Genomic DNA, 16,497 nt, shown 5'->3' on the forward strand with positions numbered 1-16,497 from the left:
TCTTTTCTAACTTTCAAAGACTGCCTGCTGATGTCCTGTATCTGTCATTAATTAGGTGAACAAGCTATTGTATTTCTGTATTGCATAAAATGTCAACAAAAGCAAGGTGTATGATGGAATGATTGAATCAATCTCGGGCAGCGTCCCAACCCACATCCCAATCCATTGCTTTTTTCCCACCATGCAACCTGAGTTTGGACCCAGCCATTTCAAACTTTTTGAATGCATGTTCTTTGTATTTAATAGAGACATGATTCCCTCAGGCCTGCCGCTTGGCGCCACAGGTCCTCTATTCTATAAAATAGGAGTAATACCGACGATGTTTCAGTCAACTCTGTTTACTCCTTTCTACCATTTGCCACATGTATCTTGGGCAAATCCTCTTCCGGATCCTGCATCTAAAAGATTGGTGCTGAGAGTAACATCTCCCTCCTCTTTCGGTACCAAATACATTGCCATCAGCCGAGGTTCGAACGTTTCATCAGCGCCGCTGTGACACCATCTGCTCTGCAGGGCACTACACCAGCATCGGATCCTCTGATGCCATCAGCTACTCCAATATCTCCTCTACTTCAACTTTTCTCTTTCGCCTACCTCAAACCCTCATTCAGATACTCTGCCTCTGAGGCCTCATAGCTCAACAAGAGAAGCACCAAGACAACTAGAAGAAGAAAGATTTGCGATGGGTGACTTCGATCCACAAGATGATCCAGATGATTGGGACAAATATCAATATGACCAACCATCCCTATACCCCACTTACTAGTGTCTGAAAATGCAAGTGCCTTGGATACATCTCCAGAGGGGGCGCTAATATCTCCGTCAGGCATACCTCTTGCAGAGATCACCTCTCACCATTCTGTCCTAAGGAAAGCTGCTGGTATGTTGGACGTAAATCTATCCACAGCAGAACTAAACCTTAACATTTTAACTGAAGTCCTTCATTCCTCTACACATTCACCTGAGCCTCTTGTACCATTCAGTGAGGTCATCGCTGAGTCTACTCTGCCAATGTGAGGGAAGCAGCTGCCTCTACTGCTGTCTCCTGACCATTCACAAAAAGATACAACCCAGCACCAGGAGATCCCACATTTCTATCAGCTCACCCTTCTCCCGAAAAAACGAAAACAAGAACAAAATTTAGGTCCTATTGAGGCATTATAAAAGGTGAAGGACCGTATCAATTTGCAAGACCCTTTAGAACTCATTAAACAATTGGGATTTTAAACAATAATAGTTGATCCGGTAAGTGTAAGAAAGCCGCTAAGACAGACACTTTACCCTTAACTGTCCCAACTGAAGTGGAGGGCAAACAAGGGAAGTTCAGGTGAATGGGCTTTAATGGGATCTATGGATGGATTCATCAGCACACCATTGTACAAACCCAGACCATCTACCAGAGTACACAGATCTGGTGGACAGATGTCTGAAAGAGAGAATGATGTCCACCACCTCAGGCGGCACAGAGAACGATTTCAGGTTGCTCCACTAAATCTCCTGGCATGCAGGTGGAGGCTGAGGGGTAGAACCCCCACCTGTGACTGCGACAGGAGGTCAAACCTGTGAGTGAGAGAGAGCGGAGGGCACGGTGAGAGATAAACATGGTCGCATACCGCATCCTTCTCGGTCAGTCCGGGGCAATTACTTGGGCCGGGTCTACGTGAATCTTCCTCAACACTCAAGGAAATAAGTGTATGGGAGGAAATGTAAACAAAAGCGGAGCAGTCGACTTGAGATGAAAGATTAGTGTTTTGGGCCTCACGATCATCCAAAACCACCCAGAATCATTTCCCTCAACCCCAGCGGACACAGAATGTACAAAGATGGCGCATATTGCAAAGAACGTTTTCTCAGTCTTTAGCATGCCACTAAAAACCCTCAATGCCACGTGCTTGCTAGGCAGATATGTACATTCTTCAGTAGATACTGCTCAAGCGGTTACCCCAATTTCCCAGATCATCTTAGGTATTACTTCGCAAAGTTAGTTGCAAATGGACAAATACATTATCCAGTTAGACCTGAATGTGGCTGATTCAGTAGCCAGGGTTACGGGTTCGTCAATATCACTTCATCGCCATACATGGTTCTGGAATTCCGGCTTTTTGCAGGACGTCCAAACATTATTGGACATACCATTTGATAGCTCCTGACTTTTTGTAGCAAAGGCTGACTCTGCTGTGAATGATTTAAGGATAGGAAGGCAACAGCTATATTTTTAGGTTTTCAATCTCAATTAAGATGCTACAATGTAGAGGCTTTAGCCAGTGATTCTCCTTTCAGATCAGTGTAGCCTGCAGCAGTCCAATCTGCTTTACATGCATTGAAGGGGCCATGGTTGAGGATGAAAGTGAGCTATTCCTCTCCCACCCTTCTCTACCTCCACTCCGGAAGTACTGCAGGGGAGCAGCTCTAGTTCTTTTGTACCAGATCATTTTCAACCACTTGGAGGACGGGTACCCCACTTTCTCCAAAAATGGAAGTCCATCATGCAAGAACTTTGGGTCTACAAATTGTGGAAAGGTGGATACTCCACTTCCAACAACAGCCCCCTCCCATACCGCCCTGAACAGACTCTATGGCTCAAACACTTGCAAATACTTCAACAGGTATTTAATTCCCTTCTATTCAAGGGTGCATTGGAATTGGTTCTAGAGCAGGAAAGGGACAGGAATGCTATGCCAGATATTTTCTGACCCCGAATAAGGAAGCTGGTTTATGACTGATCCTAATCCTTAGGATTTGGAACTTGTTGCCCAACAGTATTCCTTTTTATACTGTTGTACGGTTATTGTGCCCTTTTTTGCCTTCTGTATCCTCCGCTTGCTCTACCCTCTCACTTTTCCCGCCGTTGCGTTCCCTGCGGCCCGCTCTCCTGCTCGCCCATTCGCCGCCCCACTCCCACCTCCCAGGTGCTTCTCCCTTCCACCTCCCCTAATATGGCGGCCACGCCCAGTGGGCCCGGCGAAGGTACGCCTAAGGCAAGCCCGTCTGCGCCTGGACAATGCCCAGCGCCAGACCCCTGGTCCCCGCTAACGCCGAATGCCGCCACTACACCACCAACCACCAGCACCCTCCAAGCACTCAACACCGTTTGACCGCACACCTGCTTCCTGGCGGCCCCAAAGCACACCAAAGGACCTGCAGCTTCACAAGCCTCCGAACCGGCAAACCACCCACTGCGACAGGATGCAACCACCTCAGATGCATACTACTGAACACCCGCTCTGCCGTCAAACTCTGGGACCTGCTCGACACATCCTCCCCGGATGTCGCCTTCCTGTCAGAGACCTGGATGACCGCCTCCTCGGCACCCGACATCGCCATAGCCGTCCCAGATGGGTACAAGATCATCCGCAGGGACCGCACCAACACAGTAGGAGGTGGAATCGCCATCGTCCACAAGAACACCCTTAGGGTTACAACCAGTACCGATGACATCCTCAGCACCGCCGAACACCTGCACTTCCAGATCCACACACTGACCCCAACACCACCCTCAGAGGAACTCTCGCCTACAGACCCCGGCCTCAGTTCAGCGACTCCATCGCCAACATTCGTCAGCACGCACCCCCTCGCCTCCACAGACTACATCCTTCTCAGAGACATGAATTTCTACCTCAAGAACATCAACGATACCAACTCCACCACCCTGATTGACAACCTTGCCAACCTCAGTCTCAGGCAGTTCGTCACAACACCCACCCACTGCATCAGCCAAACACTTGACCCTATCTTCTCAGCAAATTCCCACATCACCTTCAGCCACACCACTGGACCGACCATCACTGCATCCACTTCACCCTCTGGAAACCCACCACACACCACTGCACTCAACTGATCCCCCGCCGCAGCTGGAGCAAAATCACCAAAGACCAGCTAAACACCACCCTCGTCCAAACCCATCCCACCTACTCCGTCGCCCGCAACCTCAGGCGCTGGATCGACGACTGCACCAACACTCTCGCCCGATCAAGAAACCCTCCTACAGATGCACTAACAAGAAATGCAGCGGGTTTACCATGGATCTCCAGGCCTCCAAGCAAACCTGTCGAAAACTAGAGAAGAAATGGCACAGCGAACAGACACCGGACAGCCATGCAGACCACAAGAACGCCATCCGCAGACACCACCACCTCATCAGATCCACCAAAAGGGCCTCCTTCAAGGGCCGCCTGGACAACAACGCACACAACCGCCAAAGAGTTCTTCAACATTGTGAAGGAACTCTCCAACCCTAGCTCAAACACCAATGACATCCCACCATCGCAAGACCTGTGCGACTCCTTTGCCACCTTCTTCCATCGCAAGATCGTAGACATCCACGACAGCTTCAACAACCTGACCGCCATGACAGCCACCGACACCTCAGACCCTACGGCCACCACTCACATCAACCCCCTGCTCACCCGGACCCACACAAACGTTACAACACCATCAAAGTCATGAACAGCATCCACTCTGGCTCTCCATCAGACCCATGCCCGCACCACATCTTCAACAAAGCTAGCACCACCATCGCACCCCATCTCCGCAAGGCTATCAACATCTCCTTCGATACCGCAACCTTCCCGGAGACCTGGAAGCATGCCGAGATCAATCCTTACTCAAGAAAGCCAAGGCGGATCCGAGAGGACCTCAAGAACGTCCGGACCATCTCCCTGCTCCCAATCCTGGCGAAGGTCATCGAGACAACCGTCAACAGACAGCTGACCTGCCACCTCGAGGTGAATAACATCTTGGACCTGTCAAAGTCCCGGTTCCACAGAAACCACAGTACCGAAACTGCCCTCATTTCCCCACCGATGACATCAGGGCCCTGCTGGACAATGGCAAAACCGCGGCCCTCATCCTCCTGGACCTATCAGCCGCCTTCAACACTGTCTGCCACTGCACCCTACGCACATGCCTCCACACGCAGGGATCCGAGACAAGGCTCTAGAATGGACCACCTCCTTCCTCTCCAGCAGAACCCAGAGCGTCCGCCTCCCCCACGAATGAATGAAAGCCGTCGCTAAGTGGATGAAGAACAGCTGTCGGAAGCTAATCTCGGACAAAACGGAGGTCCTTATCCTCAGCACCACCCCCTCAGCCTGGGACGATTCCTGGTGGCCGACCGCACTGGGAGCAGCACCAACACCCACCGATCACGCACATAACCTGGGGTTTATTCTCGACTCAACACTCTCCATGGCCAAGCAAGTCAACGCCGACTCATCATCCTGCTTCAACACCCTCCGCATGCTCCGCAAGATCTACAGGTGGATCCCCACCGAAACGAGAAGAACGGTCACCCAGGCCCTCGTCATCAGCAGGCTAGACTACGGAAACGCCCTCTACGCAGGAGCCTCGGCCAAACTCCTGAAACGAATACAGCGCATACAGAAAGCCTCTGCACGCCTGATCCTCGACATCCCTCGCCACAGCTACATCACACCCCACCTGAGAGACCTGCACTGGCTTCCCGTCAACAAGAGGATCACCTTCAAGCTCCTGACCCACGCACACAAGGCACTCCAAAACACCGGACCAGCATACCTCAACAGACGACTCACCTTCTACACCCCGAACCGCCAGCTCCGCTCCACCGACCTCGCTCTCGCCACAGTCCCCCACATCCGAAGAGGGACCACAGGCGGCAGAGCGTTCTCCCACCTCGCTGCCAAGACCTGGGACACCCTCCCCTTCCTTCTACGGCAGACCCAGCACCTACTAACCTTCAGGAGGCTACTCAAGACCTGGCTATTCCAGCAGTAGCAGCAGCCCTCCCCCAGCGCCTTGAGACCCTCTCGGGTGAGTAGTATGCTTTACAAATATCTTGATTGATTGATTGATTGGCTACAACCAAAATTGGCTTTGTTACAATCTGCCTTTCAAACAATAGTTAAAAGCAGAAAACAGTACACTTTTGACTGGTTTCTGTAAATAGTTACTGCCAAACTTATTCCAACTCTGGAATATGGGACAGAGGCGTTCCCAATGAAACTTGGCACCTTCTTGAACATCTCACAGAGTGCAGTATTCAGATCCATGTTTAAACTGCGGTATAATATCTCTGCGGCCCAGATCAGGATGGAATTCGCATTGAGTGATTAACTATTCATACAGAAGGCTTGTATCTTAAAGTTTATGCACTCCGCACGTGCAGCAGAATCAGGATCTCTAAAACATATCAACTGTCATAAAGTCTCACTCGCCAACAGCCTGTGTCAATCAAACGCGTGGGCTCATGCCCTATCTTACCCACTGGAGCTAATCGGTGCTGTAGATATGTGGAACTTAACACTACCACATGGACATTTCAAGCAGCCTTACATAGAAATGTTAACATGGCATCTTTTGCATTAAACCACCAGACTTTTATCAAAAGAGAACAGGCTGCCTTAGTTCTTATCAGCTATTACAGATGAGGGCTTCAAATATATGTCACTGAACCATTCTCGTCGTATTATGGAGTCAAATGTTGCCAATTCTACTACCCCTATGGGCATGTCAACCTGATACCTACTCATGCCACTTATGTGGCTTGCTCCAGGAATCTTTATCACGCTCTTTCTGCATCTGCCACACCCTTCTCGAGGAACTCAGAAGTCTTCTCCGGTATCTGCTGATTAAAGAAGAGATACAGTCATTTCCACTGGCTGTTCATTATCTCCTGAACAATGCTCAGCCTCAGGCGATTTCCAGACTTCTAACATTTCTAGACAATGCAGATAAATTATTAAGGAAGAAAAACATAATTTAAAATGTATCGGCACCTTAGGGCAAGTATTTAGAATCAAACCTTTTATTATGCGGCCTGTTAGCATCATACACAGCCCAGCTGCCTACATCAACTCGCTGGCAGGGCGTAAGCAAGCAAGAAGTAAACACAGCGTCTGGACCTACAACCCGAGGGCGGTCCTGCGTAGTAAAAACCATAGCCACCCCCCACCGGCAAAGCGGAGTCTGCAATTTTCATAGAGGAGAAAACCAACAAGAACCAAAAAAGAAACAGAGGAAACACCCCCATCCCCCCTCCACCCATACCCCCCTAGCTGACCCCCCCAATTCCCCTCCCCCTCCCTCCCCACTCCGCATCAACCATAAGCCAAGCTAAGTGTACCGTACACACCCCTCTGACCCAGACATATCCGTCCCTAGGAACTAGGGCACCGGCACAGCACCCATCGGATCCAAGGGGATGAGCTGTAGGATTTATAGGTACTTCGGACATGTAACTTCTCTAAGCTCCTTAGACAGAAGTCGCAAAAACGGGACCCACAGAGTAGCATATTCGGACCCTCTGCCATCCATATTCAAGGAAAGACGTTCCATCGCCAAGGCATGCCACAGGCGCATCAACCAGTCACCACATACGGGATGTCCGGGGAGCCCCATCGTGCTAGCAAGACCTGTCGCGCAGTCAGTAGCCCTAGCGCAATTTGTCAACCTAGCAGCGTGCGCAGGGGAACACAAGAGGGATGTGGGAGGCCTAGCAGTGTGTGCTCGGGGAGCCTAGGCAATGTGATCTGGAACGCAGCATCTAGGTCATCAAGGATCGTTTTCCAGTATCGTTCTGGCTTAGGGCAGCGCCACAGCAAGTGCAGGACATTACCCGACATATCGCACCCCCTCCAGCAGAGACTGGATTTAGCCTTGTCCCAGGATGCAACGTGCGGTGGTGTATAGTACCAGTACGTCGCCAGTTTGTAGGCCGACTCCGTACCCACCGTGTTCGCAGTAGTGTGATGCGCGCGATAGAATACCTGTTCCCACTCTCTCTGCGAGAGTGGACGCCCCAGCTCTACCTCCCAACGCACTTGCGCCTTTGTACGCTGCCGCCTCGGGTCACGCAAAATCATGGCCTATAGTCCAGAGATAAGGCTCCGATCATCTTTTTTGCACAGGAGCCAGCGCTCGAAAGCCGTGAGGGAGCGCGACATCAACACCACATTAGCCGGATGCGTCACCCAGTGTACCACCTGCGCGTAAGAAAAACCATCCGACTCGTCCAGCAGGGAATGGTCCGACCGTAGCTCCGAAAAAGGGACAAGCCCCTCTAGATCAAAAAGCATACCCACCCTCTTACAACCCTTCTCCCGCCAGCGGTGGAAGACCAGGGATGCACGGCCAGGGGGGAAGGCGGGGTTGTCTACAATCGGCGTCATGGGTGAAGGGAAGGTCGTCCAACACTTACGGAGTGCTAATTGATCCCACGCCTTGAGTGTAGGTAACGTCACCGGCGAGGAGTATAGCCCCCATGCCCTATCTTTGCGAGGCAACCAGAGTTTCCGCCAAATGTTGCAACCCGCCACAGTCTGGTCCATGAACAACCAATGCTTACTCGATTCAGGTCAGTTCCATTCAACCACGTAGCGAAGGCAGGAGGCCTGAAAATAGGCTGAGAGATGGGGGAAACCCAAACCACCAGCTGCTTTCGGGAGTGTGGTCGTTGCAAACGCTGCCAGGGGCCGCTTGTTGTCCCAGAAAAACCTATTCAACAAGCGCTGGAGTTTCTTCAGAGCTCCCCTCGGTGGTGTCAGGGGCAGCATTTGAAAAACGTAAAGTATTCTGGGCAGAAGAGTCATTTTAATAGCCGCCAATCTGCCAAGCCAGGCCAAGTTGAGGCACGACCAGGCGGAGATAGATTTGGTGATCTGTTCTATCAGCTTGGCGTAGTTTAAGGAAAGCGTCTGGGACACAGTCGAAGCAAGGCGGATGCCCAGATATGTGATGTCAGACTGCGTCCAGCGGAAGTCAAAATCCCGCTGCAGGTCAGCCACTTCCTCCGGCGGGACAGAGATGTTTTAAGATTTCAGATTTGGTAAAATTAACCTTAAAGCCCGCTGCGTCATGAAAAGCCCAAATCTCTGCAGAGAGGCAGCGTAAAGAGGCAGCGGGGTTCCATAGAGCCAGAATAACATCATCTGCGTACAAACTGATTTTATGCTCATCAGCTCCAAATCGAATGCCCGCAATGTCGGGGTGGGACCTGACACGTTGGGCAAAGGGCTCCATATAAAACGCAAATAGGAGCGGAGAAAGGGGACACCCCTGCCGCCTCCCCCTGGTGATAGAAAATGGTTCCGAACTACAGCCATTGACACGCACAAACGCTCTCGGAGACGCATAGAGGGCCTGAATCCAGCGCAAGAAATTACCCCTAAGACCAAAAGCCTGCAATACTCGGAAAAGGAACCCCCACTCAACCCTGTCAAAGGCCTTCTCCACGTAGATGGATAGGAGGAAGGCCTGGGTCTTTGCGTGGTGGACTCCATCCAGCAGGTGCAGCAATCTCTTGGAGTTGTCACTGCCCTGGCGGGTAGGAACGAAGCCCGACTGGTCCGGCTCAACCACACCATCCAGGAGAGGGCTAAGCCGTGCCACCAGGATGCCCGCAAATAGCTTGGCATCGACGTTGAGGAGGGAGATTGGCCGATAGGAATTACAATCAGCAGGGTCCTTGCCAGGCTTAAGAATGACCGTTATGGCGGCATCAGACATAGAGGGCGTGACCGAACCCGTGTCCAGGAACGAATTAAAGAGGCGGGTCAAAAACGGGGCCAGTTCCCGGCAAAAGGTTTTATAAAAAAAGTGCCGAGAAGCCATCGGGCCCGCGGGATTTAGCTAACTTAAGCCGGGCAATGGCAGAGATAACTTCCTCTACGCAGATCTCCATGTTCAGGTCCTCGACAGCATTCTCAAATAAGGGCGTAATGCCAGCCGCCTCAATGTATCGGTCACCAGCTACGGGCGGTGTGCCCTTCTTTGTGTACAAGGTTTGGTAAAAATGGCGGAAGGCCGCCACAATCTCGGAGTCAGTGGTACGGATTGGATTGGTGGTCGCGGATTTCCGTGATGGCATGGGATTGGGCCTGGGCCCGCAAATGATGTGCAAGCATTTTACCACCCTTGTCCCCACTCAGGTAGAACTTGTGACGCAGGCGCAGCAGCGCGTATTCCGCCCTATCGAGATCTAGATGCTTCAGCATGCGCCTCTTGGTCTCGAGCTCCCTCCAGACCCTGCGAGCCCCAGTTTGTTTATGGACAGATTCTAAGCCCCGCACTTCCCCCTCCAGCTCCTCTCTTTTCTCTCAACGAAGCTTGGCATACGTGGTCGCTAAAGCAATAAAGTCCGCAGACCAGGTCCCTTAGTGGTGCAGCCTATTCGCCGATCTATCGAGAGTCTCATCCAGTACAAGATTAAAGTCCCCCCCCCCCCACCAAGAGGAGAGCATGAGGGGAAGCAAGGACTTGGGCCAGAGCTGTACGCAGAAAAGGCTCCTGCCGTGTATTCGGTGCATACAAGGACCCAATGGTGAAAATCGTGTCTCCCCACTGCACCCGCACCACCAGAAATCTCCCCCGTATATCTACCAGATGGGTCAAAACCTTACATCGCATCCGGGAGCTGAAAAGGAGGGCAACTCCGTTCTTCTTAGCAGGGCCCGAGGACCACAACTGAAGCGGGAATCTCCTGTCATGCATTTGACGCTCATCCTTGTGGAGGAGGTGCGTCTCCTGCAAAAGGCTTACATCTCCCCCGGATTGCTCAAGGAAGGACAGGACAGCAGAGCGTTTCACTGGGTTGTTTAGCCCCCGGACATTGAGGCTCACCACTTTCAGTTCCCTAGCCATCCCACTCCAACCAGATCAGCATTGCATGTTCTCCAGAGCAATTCCAGGGCAAAGCGCAGCCGGCCCACATGTCTTGCGCACACACCAATCGACATGAAGGCAAGCATCAAAAATGCACATTCATACACAATCGGCAGAGGTCTGATGCGGAGTTCCCCCCCCCCAACCCACCCCTCCCCTCCGCTCCCCCAACACACACACCGAACCCCCCCTCAACAGAACCAAACAGGAGCAGAAAAAGACAAAGCAAGATACGAAAGTTCGTAATACAGGCCACAAAAGCAAGGGAAAGAGGTACTAGTCCACAGTCTTCCAATTCCCGATACGGGACTCACTCATCCAGCCGGACGTACTAGAGTACCTTCAGGGGATGCCCCCCTCCGACGCCGGCAATGTACCATCCCGGGCTTCACGGCACCTCTGGAACGTCATCTGGTACTGCCTCCGTAACCAGGGCCACGGAGGCTACAGCTGCACCCTTCTCCTGTAGACATACTGAGGGATCAGGCCCTTTCTTGGGTACAGAGCGGCCCACTTTCTGCCAATCCGCTGAGAGTCGTCGTCGCCTGAAGGTACCGCTACCGCCAGCGGACTCCATCTCCGTGTGTTCTATGCCAAGGAGGTCCATGGCATCTGTGAGCGAACGGACCTGAACCAGTTTATTTTGCCAGCGGAAAATGAGTCTGAACGGATGACCCCATGTATATGCGATGTTGCAATCTCGCAGATGTGACGTTTGAAGTCCCTGCGTTTCTGCAGCGTCGACGCTGCCAGATCCTGAAAGAGCACAGAACTGCAGAGGGACGACCTCGCGCACCATCCTGAGGATGCGTTCCTTCAGTTGAAAATCATGCACGCAAACGAGGATGTCCGGTGGTGGTGCCTTTGTACCCTTTGGCAGACCAACACGGTTCACTCTGTCCATACGAATCTCCGACACCTCCTCGTCCTGCAGGATTTGCTTAAAGAGGGCCTCGACATACTCACGGAGATCTGCTCCCTCGCCCTTCCACGGCAACGCTCTGATCCGGATATTGTTGCGGCTGGACCGGTTCTCCAAATCCTCCGCATGGGCCTGAAGGTCGAGGTTCTGCTCGGTCAGTCTGATGACGTCTGCTGAAGCTGACGTATGTCGCCCCCTGTCTCAAGATTGTGCTCTTCCAGCGTGGCTACTTGCTCTCCTATATCGTCTACATCCCTTCGAACATCCCTCAGGTCTGCGGCCAGCTGAGTGCGCAGCCCCGCAATGTCCTCCTTGATTGCCGCAAAGAGTTCCAGCATAAAGGCTTTGGTCGCGGGCTCCTCCGCCTGGCTCCGACCCGGGGACTTGTCAGCTACCGGTGACACGGCCTGCACTGCACTCTTCGGTAAGCCGTCCTTGCCCGGCTTGTCTTTCTTTAGCCTAGCCGCTGCCATGGCAGGTCACAGTGGGCCTCTCCTTCGCAACTACGCTCCCGACCCAGGGGAGACCGCAGCACCACCCGTACAGCCAGGCCCAGGTGCCCACGAGTCCAGCAAGGCCTCACACCAGTCCAACGCGCCTCACTTCACTTCGAGACCTCCAAGCTCGGCACCACCCAGGCAGAGAGGCCGGCACCGGCAGCCATTCGCTTCAACGGGGTACTCCACAGCTCCAACCGTCACCCAGTCGATCAATAATCAGGGCCGGAGCGCGGAACGATACTGTGCGGGGTGGGGGCACAGCGCGCACCAACCAGGGCCCACCAGCGCAAGCGATGTAGGCCTACAGGTCCAGGCTCAGCGTGGGCAGCTCAGCACCACCGCTCGCAGGGCAGCGCAACCGGGGTACACCTCTCAAGCCCTGAAGAGCCGCTCCGATCCGTGGCAGGTCGTGTATGGGGCAGGACGTCCCCGTTTCCGAGATCGCCGACACTCGCACCCGCTGGAGATCCCCACCGGGCGGCGGTCCTTCGATCACTGCACTCCTCCCCGCAGACTCGTCCGGGCTGCATAGGCCCAGAATCCACGGCCTCGCATAATCCACCGGGCCGGGGACCGCGCTCCGTCCACGCTGGGTGCTCGTTTCCCTGTACTCTACTGGTGTCGTGTATTTCTATAGGTTCTGAATCGATCCCCCTATTCCTGACCCTATTCTGGTTAAACTAACTAGCTAGTTAACTAACAGTCAGCCCATGAGGCAAGAACAGCCCCCATGATGCAGATACCGTTATCTGACGCAGTCACACTACGGCACAGGAACGTGTTATCTGATTAGGTCATAACGCTTGAGATCTAATTAGTCAAGCGACATTCCTCCAGCCCCTGATAAGGCATACGACGTTCTCATAACAAATCAAACCTATGACAACCTGGAAAATCCGTGCGGCCATTGTTTTGATTTCACAGAGAACTTTTGCAAAAGAATGTGCTAACGAGCAAGTCGTATGACATCTTTATTGACGTACCTATGTCCATCCTTACGTCAATCTCGGCACCTTTAAGGTATAAATATTGCCGACCTTGCCCTATGCAAACACACGCGTGGTGACAAGACGGAGCAGCCATACTTGCCGAAGCCGAGAGCAGAAGCAGACCCCGCTGGCAGCAGCCCCGCCTTCCTGACGCGCTGAGAGACGCGCTGCTATCTCAAGCCGAGAGACCCAGCACCGGCGCTTCTGGGCAGCCCTCGCAGGCAGCCTGGAATATCGAGAGCAGAGAAAGAGATACCATTCCTCATTCATCCTAACTTCCAGGTACAGAACTGAATAACCCCTCACAGAGAATTCTTTAGTTATTCACTTGGCAAAAACAAACTTAACTTAAACTGTAACTTTCTATTCCCGCCCACGCATTAGACTTAGGTCAGGTACACGGGGTAGGCATATTTAGAAACACCAGTTGAGTACGTTTAGTCAAATGTATATGTGTATGTAAATATATTTTAATCATTTTAAAACATCATATGGCTCAGAAACCATATCAAGGTTTTTACAGTACTATTTTATACTATTGCTTTTAATGTATGCACTTTACTTAACTATAAGTATTGCAATAATATCGATCCATTTCTCTTGTACGAGAAAAGAGACTGATCAATAAATAACACCTTTTATTGAACACGCCCGTCTCTTCCTTTTCTCTACATTCTGATGAGACTAAGAATGCACGTACTGACTGAGTAAAATAATTGCCTTGTGCTCACACGACTCTTGAGATTGACTCTTGATTAGGGGAGAGCAAAGTTGTCATGTTCTATGGTTGTCAGAAACTAAATCCCTTCTTGTCTAATCAGGGGAGTTAATCCTTCCTTGAACATTCGAGAGTTTCTAGCGAACTCTGAGCTTAGCTGGCAAACCCAAAAATTAAGTCTAGTATCGACAGTAGTAGACCTAGTTAACGTCTGGCCTAGGCCTTTACTGCTGTAGGTACTATTCCAATGCGCAGAGCCTATTGGGAAAATAGGAGCTACACTACATGGCGCCCAACGCGTTTGGAAAGGGCGATAAAACTAACGTAAGACATTTAGAGTAACTCAGTCGTGCTTTCTCACTCAGACCCCTTTTCCCAAATACTCCAAAGACGTCTGGAGTGGGTGAAAGGTTATTATATCCTCCAAAACCTCGCAGGAGGGAACTCCTATGTATGGTTTTTGGTCTAGTCAACGTTGAAGGATAAAACAGTTCCAGAATATTGTGCATCTAATCTCTGTTTCCATAAAGAAACCTGATCTGCAAATAAAAATAATACCATCCTGTCAGTAAAATGGGAGACAGTGATGGAGAAAGAGAGGCAATTAGATTAGCTACTGAAATAGCAGATGCTGATGCTACCATGCAAGCAGCAGACGCGGATATAATACTCATTCCGGTCATTAAAAGGAGATCTATAACCTTAAAACTTATAGAAAATGGACTGACACCTAGAGGTGGCACAGTCATATTCGTAATCGAGGCACATGAATATCGGCAGACAGAGGTATACTATACATGGATACATTTTCCAGCAGCAAATGCTGTAACAAAGTACTTCCACTATTACAAAGTAGAGGAACCTCCTGAAACGTACACTCCTTTCGAGGAGGTGGAAGTACCACTCAAATTCCAAGAGCATTTGCTCTTATTTGATGGCGCGCTAATGCATAACAATCACATTACAAGGCTCGGTCCTTTAGGAAGACCAGGAGCAACGTGGCCGGTCCTAGCCGGATACAGACCACATCCAGACATCGAAAGAATGCCTGCAGCAGAGCTGTTAATACAGCTAAAACAACTACTAAAAATTCACAGACAATTAGTTCAGTATGTAATGCGGACTTCAACAATTCAGCCAGCGATTAAACTTCCACAGCTGACCCCTCACCAGGGGAACACAAATAAAATTACACCACAGAACATCCAATCCTGCCTAGGTAAAGTTCCAGCTAAACGGGAACAGATACCATTCTGGTTGGCACAGAAAATTACCCAAATAGAGGCGGTGTTTCCTGACACCACCCCGCTGGAAAAACACAGGATTCTGACCATATGTCTCCCAATGGGAATCGCACCACACATTGAGGACTGTGACACTTGGGGTACAGTCTTTGCTTCCATCTATACAAAAACGCACGGTGTTCCATCCATTTCGGTAATACCAGATGTGCTTAAACAAATTCAAGATGAATACGGTCCAGAACCTGCTTTAACTCTTGGTATGAAATTACTAAAAGACTTCAAACAGGTTTCGGCTATATTACTAGCCAACATAAAGGGTGAAGCAGCAAACGTGGCGATCCGCCAGAGGTTAAAAGAGACAGATATAGCAGACCAACCAGCTGAAATTGCCAGAATCATAGAAAAATCCTATGAAGAACTAGGCAGAGATAGTCTAGGTGGAATACCGGTAAAACCGCAACTGACTACAAGTCCAGAAAAAATGTTTTTTAATAATAATAATAATTCACCAAAAAAGAACTGGGATGGGAACAAACAATCCAATCCTAAAGAAAAGAAATTCCAGTCCAGAGGAAGGTCTCCTAGGCGAAGAGAGAAATCTCCAAACCCGAGACAAAGGTCACCCCAGAGTGACCCCTCTGGGAATAGATATAACCTTAGAAATAGGGATAATATTAAAAAACCTGATAGATATCAAGACATTGATACACGTCCCTCTCAATCTTTTCAGAATTCCTCGCAGAAATCGGAAAGAAGAGGACGATCAGAAGAGCACGCCAAGTCCAAAGACAAGGAACCTGCTCAACTGAAAAAGAAATCACAATTTCCAAAAAAGAAGGTAGCCAGTATCAAGGTAGTTAACAATGCCGAGAATACTGAGGACACAACTGAAAAACGGAGAGTGGGCTCAGACAATGCTAGACAGCGCAGCAGAGGTGAGCATAGCTCGCAAAGTCCTTATGAATCATCTGGAGACAGTGGACACGAATGAATACCTTCAAGTGGAAACTGCAGATACCAGAGTTAGCAAGCCCCACAAAATATACGAGATAACATTACGTATAGAGGGAGATAAGACTAGGAAAATAAGGGGACTATTTTGGGATAACCTATCCAAGGGCTATGACATCCTTCTAGCTGAAAAAGACTGGCCACCAGAGTTTGTCAGGGAGTGCCCTCATGGCGAAGAAGTAATTATGCCTGCCTTCTCGAATCAAATACCGATTCATAAAAAATACACACTTGCTAGAAAGTGGGCAGTGGCCTTAGCACCTGCTTTATATAAAAATCATGTAGGATGGGATGAGGATTCTCCTCCTCACAAAATCCAGTTAAAATCACAACCAACTGCACAAAGGCAGTACCCAATTAAGCAAGAAGCTAAAAAACAAGTAAATGAAATACTAGATCAGCTAGAATACCAGGGGGTGATTGAAACTTGCACCTCACAAATGAACAATCCTTTGTTTCCGGTCTCCAAACCAGA

General features: G+C 50.5%; 1 pseudogene across 1 annotated transcript in view; it reads left to right on the top strand.

The window, feature by feature from the left end:
- LOC144772269 (uncharacterized) overlaps positions 1–16,497 on the top strand; it is a 236,995-nt pseudogene that overhangs the window by 24,688 nt on the left and 195,810 nt on the right. The window lies entirely within an intron of this gene.

The sequence above is a fragment of the Lissotriton helveticus genome, chromosome 8, assembly GCF_964261635.1.
Source record: "Lissotriton helveticus chromosome 8, aLisHel1.1, whole genome shotgun sequence".
Lineage (NCBI taxonomy): Eukaryota > Metazoa > Chordata > Amphibia > Caudata > Salamandridae > Lissotriton > Lissotriton helveticus.